Below are 13,220 nucleotides of genomic sequence, written 5' to 3'. Positions count from 1 at the left end.
CCTTGCAGTCCATTATAATTATAGAGTGTCAGTTTCATCACAGACTTCTGGTAATGTCCAATAATAGTTGAGACCTTGTTCTTGAAATAAAGTCCATTTTAATGTTTAATAGTTAACACTGCAAATTAGATGATATCAATAAATCAGAGAAGAAATGCACAGAAAATGGGAAAAAAGTAAGCTCCTTATCCTTCTTGTCATTATTGACTGCTGGTGACAGGATGTTGTGGCAGCCCAGCATGCATTTGATGGAAGTTGTCTCTGTTATATGGTCATGTCAGACAAGAGAATCTGTAGAGGTTATTCACCTGGTTAGGTAACACTGTTTATGATGTAGATGTGTGAGGATCACAATTTTGAGCATTATGTTTCATATTTGATGTTAGTCAATTGAACACTTTTATGAATAGTAAACTAGTATGGTTTGACGTTATGAAAACTACAAATCAGTTTTTCCCAGCATGGGTATCTGTGCAACTGATGCAGATCATGAAATTTTTAAAAATATCTTAAATAAAGCCAAAAAGTCAGTTCATTAACTTGATCAAGAGAGGACGGGGGTTTGATTTTATAATCCTCAAGAGTACCCCCGGTACTTCGTGAATGTAATGTGGTTGTGCTTTTAACACTAACATTAAATGTTTTTTGGACTTAAAGAAAATTATGTCATATAAAGATGTACATAATTGAGTATATTAGTTTATTTTTAACATAAGGTACCTGCCATATTTCCCAAGAGTTATTACTTGTTTGCAACTTTATAGAACCCAGTGTTCTCCAAATTTATTGGCATACCTTTGAGCAAACAAAACACCAAATTTTTACACAAGCTGAAGAAACCTGTTATACAGTATTTCATTTGAGCATTAATAGTTTTAAAAAAAATACTTTAAATTTTTACCGGGTAGCTAAACTTTTAAGCAATTTACAAGGGGTTGTAAATTAAAATTATATTGACCATCAGGCCATCTTTAAAAAAATGTTCGGTTGCCCTCTCCCAACTGACTCAGAATGGTCAGACTCAAAACTTTTTTTTGTAATCTCCAGGAAACAAATATTTTTTTATGCATTTAGAAAATAGATTTGTAAATTCAGCATTGATGTTGAAATTTTCTGAGGAGGAAAAAATTTTTTATACCTACCTACCAACCCATTCTTTTCATCCTGATTTGGGAGAAGGCAAAGAAACATAATTTTAAAGTTGGCCTCATCTATACTTACAAAATTCATAAATTTTGCAAATAAACTTCAAAACGCCTGCACCAGAGTTCATACTTATACTCCTCTAATATTAAACTAGATATGAAGTGAAGTCCGTAAACTATATTTAGATTTCACTCGCATAGTAATTATCATAAATTTAATTAAAAGTCAACTTTCAGTTTTGATAAACAGCCATAAAATAACAAAAAAGAGAGTATGGTGGTGGTTACAGTTGGTGGATCTAAGTTACTGGCAATTTTTAATGTAACTGACAATAAGCAGTGGTTTGATTATTTCATAACATGTCATTCATGAACTGTTCAATCAAAAACTGATTTAAGTGATATGTGAGAAATAAGTTGTGATAACTGATAAAAAAAACATACTGTGCACATTGTTTTCAACATTCACTGAATTTCATCTAGTGTAGATTAAAATTTTATTAAGCAACTTAAATATATCACTCTTCCTTTTTTTTTTTATTTGCAAGATGCATCTACAGTATTAAATATGCTTAATGTATGTCTTATAAAATTGTGTGTCCTCAAGAAACGGTATTTGATTAAAAAATAATAATAATATTAATACAATGTAAATAAATTCTTGCAAACTTTAAATTATTAATTAGATTTTTAGCTCTTCTGAGCCAAAGGCTCAAAGAGCTAATGCTATGGCCATTTGTGCGGTGTGCGGTGTGCGTAAACTTTTTAGAATATGGGCCATAACTCAAGAACCCCTTGGCCAATTATTGTCAAATTTGTCACAGGGTATCCTTGGCCCAAGGGCTCCCTTTTATACTAAAACTGGGGTTGTGACCCTTTAACAAGGGGAGATAATTAGGAAAATAGAAACAAAAGTACTGGTTGCTAAAAAATCTTCTTCTCAAGAACCACTGGGCAGATTATCACCAAACTTACACAAAAGGATGAGGATATGTTGTAGATTAAAATTTGCACGGGGATTTACCCTGGGGCAAAGGGCGTGGTCTCAAGGTCACTTCAAAGTTGACCAAAAATTACATTTTATTAAAATGTTGATATTTTGCTTACTATAAGGACTAGGATCATCAAATCTTTTCAGTTGGTGCATCTAAGGACCTCATATCATGTTGACTCAAAAGTAGGTCACGGTGACCTACTTTTCAAATTTTGCGGCCATTCTTTTTCATAATGATTTAGAGGCATATTTTGAACAATTTAAGGCCTATGATCATCAAACTTTGTCAGTTGATGCATCTTGGGTCGTCAAAGTACGTCACTTAAAAAGTAGGTCACCTTGACCTACTTGTTGAATTTTATGGCTAATCTTTTTTAAAACAATTAAGGTCATTAATTCGAATACGGGGAGGCTTAGAATCATTAAATCTTGTAAGATGATGCCTCTTGGGGCCATAAAACATATTTATTAAAAAGTAGGTCACAGTGACCTACTTTTTGAACTTTGCAGGCATTCGATTTCAAAGCGTTTTAGAGGCATAATTTGGACATTTTAAGTCCTATGATCATAAAACTTTGTAAGTTGATGCATCTTGGGTCCTCAAAAAAGGTCAACTGAAAAGTAGGTCACCGTGACCTACTTTTCAATTTATATGACTGTAATTAAATATTTTGGGTACTTATTGGCTTAGAATCATCAAACTTTGTCAGTTGATGCATCTTGGGTCTTCGGAGTAGGTCGACTAAAAAGTAGGTCACAGTGACCTACTTTTGAAAATTTATGGCGTTAATTAAATATACCGGGTACTAATTGGCTTAGAATCATCAAACTTTGTCAGTTGATGCATCTTGGGTCTTCAGAGTAGATCAACTAAAAAGTAGGTCACCGTGACCTACTTTTGAAAATTTATGGCTTTAATAAAATATTTCGGGTACTAATTGGCTTAGAATCATCAAACTTTGTCAGTTGATGCGTCATGGGTCTTCGGAGTAGGTCGACTAAAAAGTAGGTCACCCTGACCTACTTTCTGAAAATTTATGGCTTTAATAAAATATTTTGGGTAATAAATGGCTTAGAATCATAAAACTTCGTCAGTTTATGCGTCATGGGTCCTCGGAGTACAACAACTGAAAAGTAAGTCACGGTGACCTACTTTTGAAAATTTATGGCTTTAATCAAATATTTCGGGTACTAATTGGCTTAGAATCATCAAACTTTGTCAGTTGATGCGTCATGGGTCTTCGGAGTAGGTCGACTAAAAAGTAGGTCACGGTGACCTACTTTCTGAAAATTTATGGCTTTAATAAAATATCTCGGGTACTAAATGGCTTAGAATCATAAAACTTTGTCAGTTTATGCGTCATGAGTCCTCGGAGTACAACAACTGAAAAGTAGGTCACGGTGACCTACTTTTGAAAATTTATGGCTTTAATCAAATATTTCGGGTACTAATTGGCTTAGAATCATTAAACTTTGTCAGTTGATGCGTCTTGGGTCCTCAGAGTACAACAACTGAAAAGTAGGTCACGGTGACCTACTTTTGAAATTTTATGGCTGTATTTAATATTTTCAGGAATTATTTGGCTTAGAATCGTCAAAATTTGTCAGTTGATGCATCTTTGGTCCTCGGAGTAGGTTGACTGAAAAGTAGGTCACTGTGACCTACTTTTGAAAATTTATGGCTGTAATTAAATATTTTGGGTACTTATTGGCTAGAATCATCAAACTTTGTCAGTCGATGTATCTTTGGTCCTTGGAGTACAGCAACTGAAAAGTAGGTCACGGTGACCTACTTTTGAAAATTTATGGCTTTAATTAAATATTACAGGTACTAATTGGCTTAGAATCATCAAACTTTGTCAGTTGATGCATCTTGGGTCCTTGGAGTAAAACAATTGAAAAGTAGGTCACTTTGACCTACTTATAAAATTTTATGATTATAATTTTAAAAAATATTTTAGGTATTAATTGGCTTAGAATCATCAAACTTAGTTGATGGGTCCTCAGAGAATGACAAGTGATAAGTAGGTCACCATGACCAACTCTCAGGTACTAATTGGCTTAGAATCATCTTGGGTTCTCAGAGTGTGAATTGGAATTTCAAGGGTTTATGTAAATATACAGGATACTTCGAGGCTTCAAATAGAAGTGATAGGTTGTACAGTTTATCAGAAGAGCGATTCAAGGCCCATGGGCCTCTTGTTTTTCTAAGAATAGGGATCAGGGTGATTGATTTACATAAAGTATTAATGACATTTGGTAAATATATCTCTGATTGGCTGTCAATTATTTCCTCTTTTTTGATGAAGTTGAAATATCTGATTAAAGGGTTTTTATCACTTCTCAAAATTTTTTGATATGACAAGGTTTACATGCTATTAAAATCATATATTTAAAAATCTTTGCTAGAAAATTAATATTTTTGATGTTTCAGCGATTCAAAGTTTGAATTTCTCAATATGCATATTTTGATCGCCGATGTTATGCGCCATTGCTCTGATGTCATAGGTGTCAATCCTAGTCAAGCGAAGTACTTATTGTGTATACAAAAGGGCTCATTTGTTGTGTCTATTAAACCTGTTAGAAAATAATTAAGAGATAATTGGATAATTGACAGCTAGTAAGGTATAATTTAAAGCTTTATGGTGCACAAATGTGCACAAGAAAGGTTTTGGGAAGAAATTTTTTTCCACATTTTCTGGACTTGATCGAGAGATGAAAGGGGGACCTTTTTCTGCAAATGCAATTGCGTTTATCTCCATTCAGAACAATCGTTTATGCCCGATCAATCACAGATTTTTTCTGTCCTATAAAATATTTTTAGGAAAGATACCTTTTAAAAAAAATAATAAATGACAAACACGCATTTTTTAAAAGTCGCAGAGAATCTAGTAGGAATGTTGTGAATTTCCTAATGGCGTATGGCACCATTGAAGAAGTGTCATTTCAAGTACATGATATTCAGTGCTGGAACAGATAGAAGATATATATACAGGATTTATCGATATATTAATTCATTAAAATAATAATGAAGGAGAATTTAAAATCCCCATATTCATAAATGTTTACGAGGTTAAACTTTAGTAATTCGTTCTATTAAGTCGAAGTCCTGAGTTGTCAACGGCTTTGTCTTCAGTGACCTCTCCAATTGTTGGCATATTTTCTGCTTATTTCTCAAAGTTAGACGTTCATACATAGAAGATTGACTGTCCATAACCAAAGGAATATAGCCGATGTCAAAATTTCTACCGGCCATATTGTGTATCCTATTTATTTAGCATAAAAATCCATTCAATATATTTTTTCTTACGATAAGCTTTACGAGTTCTATTGACCATTGACGCCTATGACGTTTCAGTACCACGTGACCCCTATCTAATTAGTGGAGATTTGTACTTCGAGGACCCTATTTTACGTTCGTTTTATCATCTAATTATGGCCGTTTTCAACATTATTTCATAATTAAACGATAATTATATGTTTCAAGAATATAATAGTGTTTCATTTTAAAGAAATTTAGATACGTGATAAAAACCCTTTAAAATTAATTTTTTGTCTTGCACACAGGAAGTATCTAGGTAGAGCAAAAGTTGGATCTCAAAACTCTCATAAAAATAAGAAATACATTGAGCACAGCAGATACAAGCCCAAAATATGAGAAAAAGCATGTCAATACATGCTGTAGGTAGATGACATGGCTACTTCCACTTGTTCCAAAATGGGATTCAATGACGCCAAATTACTCCAGACACAGCTAGGCCATTAATCTGGATGCTTCACCTTCCAGAACATGATTGTCATGTTTTTTTAACAATCCAGAAATTTTTGTTCTGCATCCAAAGTCAATTTTTACTATGGAAAGTAATAATTCAAGGGTATCCAGACAGTTTATTTTGGTTCAACTTCATTTTAGGAGAAAGTCTCACTTGTAGTGTGAAAGAGATAAATACATTGTATAAACAATTTTACTTTATTTTTCACAGAATGATACACTGTAAAATTCTGCATTAGGCCACACCAATTTGTAAAATAGTTCTTCGGATTTTCAAAAATAAAAAGTGAGGCGAGCGAGCGAAATAATTTTACAAATATTATTTTTCATTTCGGGTTTCAAAATTATGAGGCGAGCGAATATAATTAATATAGGTGGCAAAATTTTCTAAGTTCTCCCCTTTTTCCTATTATTTTTTTCTGGGAGAGAAAACGTTTTCTATGCACTCATAAGATGTGAAAACGCGTCTTTCTTTTGTTTCTCGTAACATTGCAATTTAGACGTAGTTTCATTTCTACAAATTTTCTGTTTAATTCTTTGCAAATTGTTAAGGTCATGTCAGGTTTCAAAATCACAATTGCATCGCTTCTTGAATTTTCTTTAATTTTTATTGAACAAATATGGTCAATATTTACTTAACCTTGTGTGTATTTTTCATATGTTGATGATATTCTCTTTATTGTTTCATCAAAGAAAGCTTCAAACGTCTCCTATGCGCCCATTTCTATTGCTGTGTATGGAACTACTTTGTACCCATTGTTTTTAACTATAGTACACAGGGGTGTGCAATAAAAAAATTCAAGTAAGTCAATCAAAGTTACTAGCCCCAAGTAAAAAGTAACTAGCCCAAATAGAGGGGCAAAAATTAAAATAAATACTAATTAATGTTGAGAAGAAATTAATTGCTGCAAAAGTCAGGGTACTGATGTCATTCTTTTTAAAATTAAAGTTAAAAGTTCTCACTATCAATATAAATCATGTATAAATTATTATGAAAGAAAATTAAAATGAATTTAAATAAATTATCTTTCCTTTTTCTGATCATTGCACTAGCTCATTTAGAATGAAATTAAATTCATTTTGTTTTCATCTTAAATCATTAAATACACTAGAAATATATTTTATGCAAAACACTTATTTTTCAGTTGATTGAGTGATCGTAAATAATTTAATGAGATATCTGCATGTATTTACCATAAATGGAGGAATAGAGGAAATTCGGATTAGGAAAAAACGATCGTTTTTGGAAGTAAATAGTCAGATAGAACTGTAAAACAGATAAGATTATGGAGATTTATTGACAGTCGGAGCATGTTGTCTGGAAAATTTTAACTGGTTGGGAATTTTATAGCAAAAAAATGAGTGAAAATACCCAATCTAATTAAAATTAGATGTTCCGAATCCGCTACCGCTTCTCAAACATCTAACAACATCCCATTCGGGGTCACATCAGAGCAACCTTTCGATTATGAATAAACATAAAAATTTTGGCCAATCAGATTCAACCTTCTGTATACAATTCGAAAATTAGTTCCACGGCTACTTCTTTACATTATTGATGCTCAGTAGACTGTCTTACAATGAATTAAAGTAATTTTGGTATAAATTGAACTATAGTCCACCAGTCTGGCATTCTTACCTGAATAACGCAAACGAAAATGCACAAACTACTATATATCCCGCACGTCAAATTCATATATAGCACGGTCTTTACCATGCATATTTTGTTTACTACGAAACCCCTCGGGCGTTTAGGTTTGGCAGTAAAAAAAGAATCGCATCCGAACTATAAGCCAAGATTTCGACGGTGGCGATTTCATTGGGTAATCGAAAGGTCGCTCTGACGTGACCCCGAATGGGATGTTGTTATATGTTTGAGAAGCGGTAGCGGATTCGGAACATCTAATTTTAATTAGATTGGAAAATACTGATTGTGCTTGTCATGTATTGCGTGTGTAGTTAAATTTTTTACTAGCCCGACGGGCTTCCTCCTTGCAGAAAACCACTAGCCCGACCCGCAAAAATGGTAGCCCCGGGCGTCGGGAGATGCTAATTGCTCACCCCTGGTACATACGAACAGTTACACAGGCATCGTGCAAAACTTCACAAACTGTTACAAACATTCTAAATCCTGCGCTTCTGTCAAACAAGTTTCCAAGTCTTTTGTGCGTTTTGTGTAAAAAGTCAAAAAAAAAAAAATTGTATACGGATATTTTTGGAAGCGCGTGCGGATTTTTTTTTATAATATTATAATCTGGATTTGTTGTAAATAGAAGCGGTGAATCCGACGAACTATATTAGAAATTCGTATGGCCTTATGATCTTTTGAGGGCTCTAGAAAAAAAATTCATCCATCACTATAATTTATATTGATTGAAAATTTCCTGTTTAACACCAATTTGACAGTATTTCTGCATCCACATCAATGCCCAGGAAGTGTAAATCCTATCTAAAAATCTACTGGGGAACTGAAATTGCAGAATGATATATGTTATGACAAAAACTACTGATCTGGTAGGGTGCAAAATTATGGAGTACATGCTTTGATGAAGATTGTTAAAAAGTATTGTTTTCAAAATCAGTGGTATTGGTTTTTCTTTAACATTTATCATTCAGAACAAAACCAGTAAGTTTCAAGATAATTATTCCCAGAGTCCTATGGTGAGAAGCTCTTTAATGAGTCTGATCAAGAGGAACCATAATCTGGATCAAGATAAAGGCTTTCACAGATTGGCTAATATCAAATGTGTATCCAATTTTGCCATGAAAATAAGATCTGATTTTTGGAGCACAAAAGTGAATTCAAGTGAATTTTAGGTACATGTATATAGGTAAATATTAATGATTTGTATTTTAGGGCTGTCATGATTCAAAATTTTTCAGGTCGGTTCTGTAAATTTTCGGTTCGGTTTCGGGTTTTTTCGGTTCGGTTATTTACATCTATTTTAAACCTTAATTTCATGAATATAACTTGAAAAATCTTTATTTGTTACATTAAATTTACATTGAAACAAGTCTTAACCATGCGAACGTCTAGACATCGGTGTGTAGAACTACTTGGCCTACTATTAGCCACAACCTGACCATTCCTGCTCGTTTTGATAATTATCTAATACTTCCTTGACAAGTGTTTTGTCATGGAATGAAGTAGATTTCAGTTGTGATGTTTATTTATCACTGTTATCGTCATCATTCCTTTGATTTCACCGCCATTTTTTATATTGAACAGACTCTAATATATAAATCAGACCCGAACCGAAATCAGGAAAATGGAACTGAAACCGAACCAAACAACTTGGACCGCGGTTCTCGGTTATTTCTGGTACTCAGGACAGCCCTACTGTGTTGTAGAAAATCAGTAATTAGGGCCCCGCAAGGATTTGCGGGTGCCCTATAGTAATCACTCTGTCTGTCTGTCCGACTGTCATTCTTCCATCCACAAATTTTCTGTTTAGGGTTGATCAATTAAGTTCAACTTTGGTATGTTGGTTGAATAGACATATTTTAATGCTAAGCTTGGTTTTCTATGTCATCTGGTTTTGAGCTAGGGTGTTGGGGGTAGATTCCTTAATTTTATATAAAAATGAGTGGGCAAAGAGAGATAACTGCTGAGAATGTTCCTATTGTAAACTATGAAAGCTGCAATGAGTTTCTTGGGATAAATTAACTTTCCTCTTGAAGAAAATCCAGAGCATTTATCTTTATCTGTCACATTGAGATTAATTAACACCTCTGTCTGCAAATGAGGTTTGTTTTGAAGTGAAGATCAATTCTGAATGATGTTTACATTCTCTGAAATATGGATTTAAATAATGTTCATACTTTATTTTGGTAAAATACACAATGATTTATAATTTTATTGAATTCTAAAAACAAGATATACCCGTTAGATAAAGATATCTTTTTTATTATTATTTTATTTAATTTTTTCTTTTTTTTCTGCCGTATGTAAATTCAAGAATAAAATTAATTTTAACAGGTAGACAGATAATAACCACATTCTATCATTGCTGAAAAGTTCACTTTAAGATTAATTAACACCTTTGTCTGTTTGTTTTGAAGTTAAGGTCAAGCCTGGGTGATATTTTCATTCACTGAAGGCTGGCATTTTAGAAAGCACATGTTTCATTCTTCTTTAAATATACATTGAATTGAGTTATTATAAGATGTGATGTTTTTTTGCCACCTTATGTAAATGAAAGGATACAATTCACAGATTGTTGGATATTTAGGAATTATCTTGAAATTTTATAAATACAGTTGCTGTTGCTTATTCTTCTTCATATAATTTTAAATTTTTGAAATCAAGTAAAATTTTTCCCTTATCTGCACTGGCCCTTATATTTCTACCCATTGACGGGGCCCTAGCTGACTGGTCAGATTTCTAGTTGTAAAATTAAATCTGTATTTCAGGTACATGTATACAGCTTTAAAAGGATGGAGCTGCTAGTGCCTGCCTTTTTCTAGTCAGGTGCCCTATTTAAAAAAAACTGGTGCCTTTCTATTGTGTTTGCATGCATTAATTCACCCTTGTTTTCAAAGAAAGTTCAGTAAACATACTTTTTCCATGGAGTCATAATTCTGCGATTTCTGTTCAATTCTGGGTAGAAAATTATGCAGATTTCTTGGATTATCATTATTTACATGTCCTTTACACATTTTTAGCTCACCTCGACGAAGTCGAGATGAGCTTATGCTATACCCCCGGCGTCGGCGTCGGCGTCGGTGTCGGCGTCGGCGTTAGCGTCGGCGTCCCAGGTTAAAGTTTTAGGAGCAAGTCCCATTCCCAAGTAACTATAAGCCCTACCTGGACCAAACTTGCATGGATGATGCATCTAGGGATGGACACTACCAAACTTGCTTCGGATGCTGGATCTGACCTAGATTTTCCAGATGAGTGACCAGGTTAAAGTTTTAGGAGCAGGTCCATTCCTTAGTAACTATAAGCCCTACCTGGATCAAACTTGCATTGATGATGCATCTAGGGATGGACACTACCACACTTGCTTCAGATGCTGGATCTGACCTAGATTTTCCGGATGAGTGACCAGGTTAAAGTTTTAGGAGCAGGTCCATTCCCAAGTAACTATAAGCCCTACCTTGACCAAACTTGCATGGATGATGCATCTAGGGATGGACACTACTAAACTTGCTTCGGATGCTGGATCTGACCTAGATTTTCCAGATGAGTGACCAGGTTAAAGTTTTAGGAGCAGGTCCATTCCCAAGTAACTATAAGCCCTACTTTGACCAAACTTGCATGGATGATGCATCTAGGGATGGACACTACCACACTTACTTCGGATGCTGGATCTGACCTAGATTTTCCAGATGAGTGACCAGGTTAAAGTTTTAGGAGCAGGTCCATTCCCAAGTAACTATAAGCCCTACCTGGACCAAACTTGCATGGATGATGCATCTAGGGATGGACACTACCAAACTTGCTTCGGATGCTGGATCTGACCTAGATTTTCCAGATGAGTGACCAGGTGAAAGTTTTAGGAGCAGGTCCATTCCCAAGTATCTATAAGCCCTACCTTGACCAAACTTGCATGGATGATGCATCTAGGGATGGACACTACCAAACTTGCTTCGGATGCTGGATCTGACCTATATTTTCCAGATGAGTGACCAGGTTAAAGTTTTAGGAGCAGGTCCATTCCCAAGTAACTATAAGCCCTACCTTGACCAAACTTGCATGGATGATGCATCTAGGGATGGACATGGCCACACTTACTTCGGATGCTGGATCTGACCTAGATTTTCCGGATGAGTGACCAGGTTAAAGTTTTAGGAGCAGGTCCATTCCCAAGTAACTATAAGCCCTACCTTGACCAAACTTGCATGGATGATGCATCTAGGGATGGACACTACTAAACTTGCTTCGGATGCTGGATCTGACCTAGATTTTCCAGATGAGTGACCAGGTTAAAGTTTTAGGAGCAGGTCCATTCCCAAGTAACTATAAGCCCTACTTTGACCAAACTTGCATGGATGATGCATCTAGGGATGGACACTACCACACTTACTTCGGATGCTGGATCTGACCTAGATTTTCCAGATGAGTGACCAGGTTAAAGTTTTAGGAGCAGGTCCATTCCCAAGTAACTATAAGCCCTACCTGGACCAAACTTGCATGGATGATGCATCTAGGGATGGACACTACCAAACTTGCTCCGGATGCTGGATCTGACCTAGATTTTCCAGATGAGTGACCAGGTGAAAGTTTTAGGAGCAGGTCCATTCCCAAGTATCTATAAGCCCTACCTTGACCAAACTTGCATGGATGATGCATCTAGGGATGGACACTACCAAACTTGCTTCGGATGCTGGATCTGACCTATATTTTCCAGATGAGTGACCAGGTTAAAGTTTTAGGAGCAGGTCCATTCCCAAGTAACTATAAGCCCTACCTTGACCAAACTTGCATGGATGATGCATCTAGGGATGGACACTACCAAACTTGCTTCGGATGCTGGATCTGACCTAGATTTTCCAGATGAGTGACCAGGTTAAAGTTTTAGGAGCAGGTCCATTCCCAAGTTACTATAAACCCTACCCGGACCAAACTTGCATGGATGATGCATCCAGGGATGGACACTACCACACTTGTTCAGATGCTGGATCTGATCTAGATTTTCCACATGTGAGACCAGGTTTAGATTTAGGAGTAGTCTCATTCCCAAGTAACTATAAGCCCTACCTGGACCAAACTTTCATGGATGATGCATCTAGGGATGTACACTAACCAACCTGCTTCGAATGCTGGATCTGACCTAGATTTTCCACATGAGTGAATTTTAGCCATATTTTAACCAAATTAGCATGGATGATGTATCTAGGGATGGACACTTCCAGACTTGCCTTGGATTCTGAATCTGATGTACATTTTCCAGAAGAGTGACCAGGGTAATTTTTTTGGAGTAGCTATATAATATTATGGCCTGTTATGATTTAACTTGCATAGATGGTGCATCTAAGGATGAAAACTTCCAGACTTGCTTTGGATGTTGGAACTGACCAAAATTTTCTTGATTACTAAACAGTTCAAAAGTTTTTTTGAGCAGGTCTATAATTAAATCAAACTTGCATGGATATTGATCTTGGGATGTACCCTAACTAGAAAAAAAATATGATGTGAAATTTGCCTTACATGTAGATAACATTCGTCGAGGTGAGCTTCGTAATCTTTGATTACCTATGTTTGTATGCTGGGATAAATTTCGGCATATGTAGGGTAAATTAATCCCACATGGAAAATAAGTACATGTACAGTATGTCAAAATAATTGTTTAGTCATTTTGATTTA

At 35.2% G+C, this 13,220-nt stretch overlaps 1 protein-coding gene across 2 annotated transcripts in view; it reads left to right on the top strand.

Annotated features, from left to right (window-relative positions):
- Window positions 1–13,220, top strand: part of LOC133171662 (ATP-dependent DNA helicase Q4-like) — a 153,570-nt gene that overhangs the window by 26,619 nt on the left and 113,731 nt on the right. The window lies entirely within an intron of this gene.

The sequence above is a fragment of the Saccostrea echinata genome, unplaced genomic scaffold, assembly GCF_033153115.1.
Source record: "Saccostrea echinata isolate AGI-Se365-2 ecotype Australia unplaced genomic scaffold, CSIRO_AGI_Sech_v1 ptg000054l, whole genome shotgun sequence".
NCBI classification, from domain to species: domain Eukaryota; kingdom Metazoa; phylum Mollusca; class Bivalvia; order Ostreida; family Ostreidae; genus Saccostrea; species Saccostrea echinata.
Note: the sequence above shows the minus strand (reverse complement) of the source record. Positions and strands in the feature narration are given on the sequence as shown.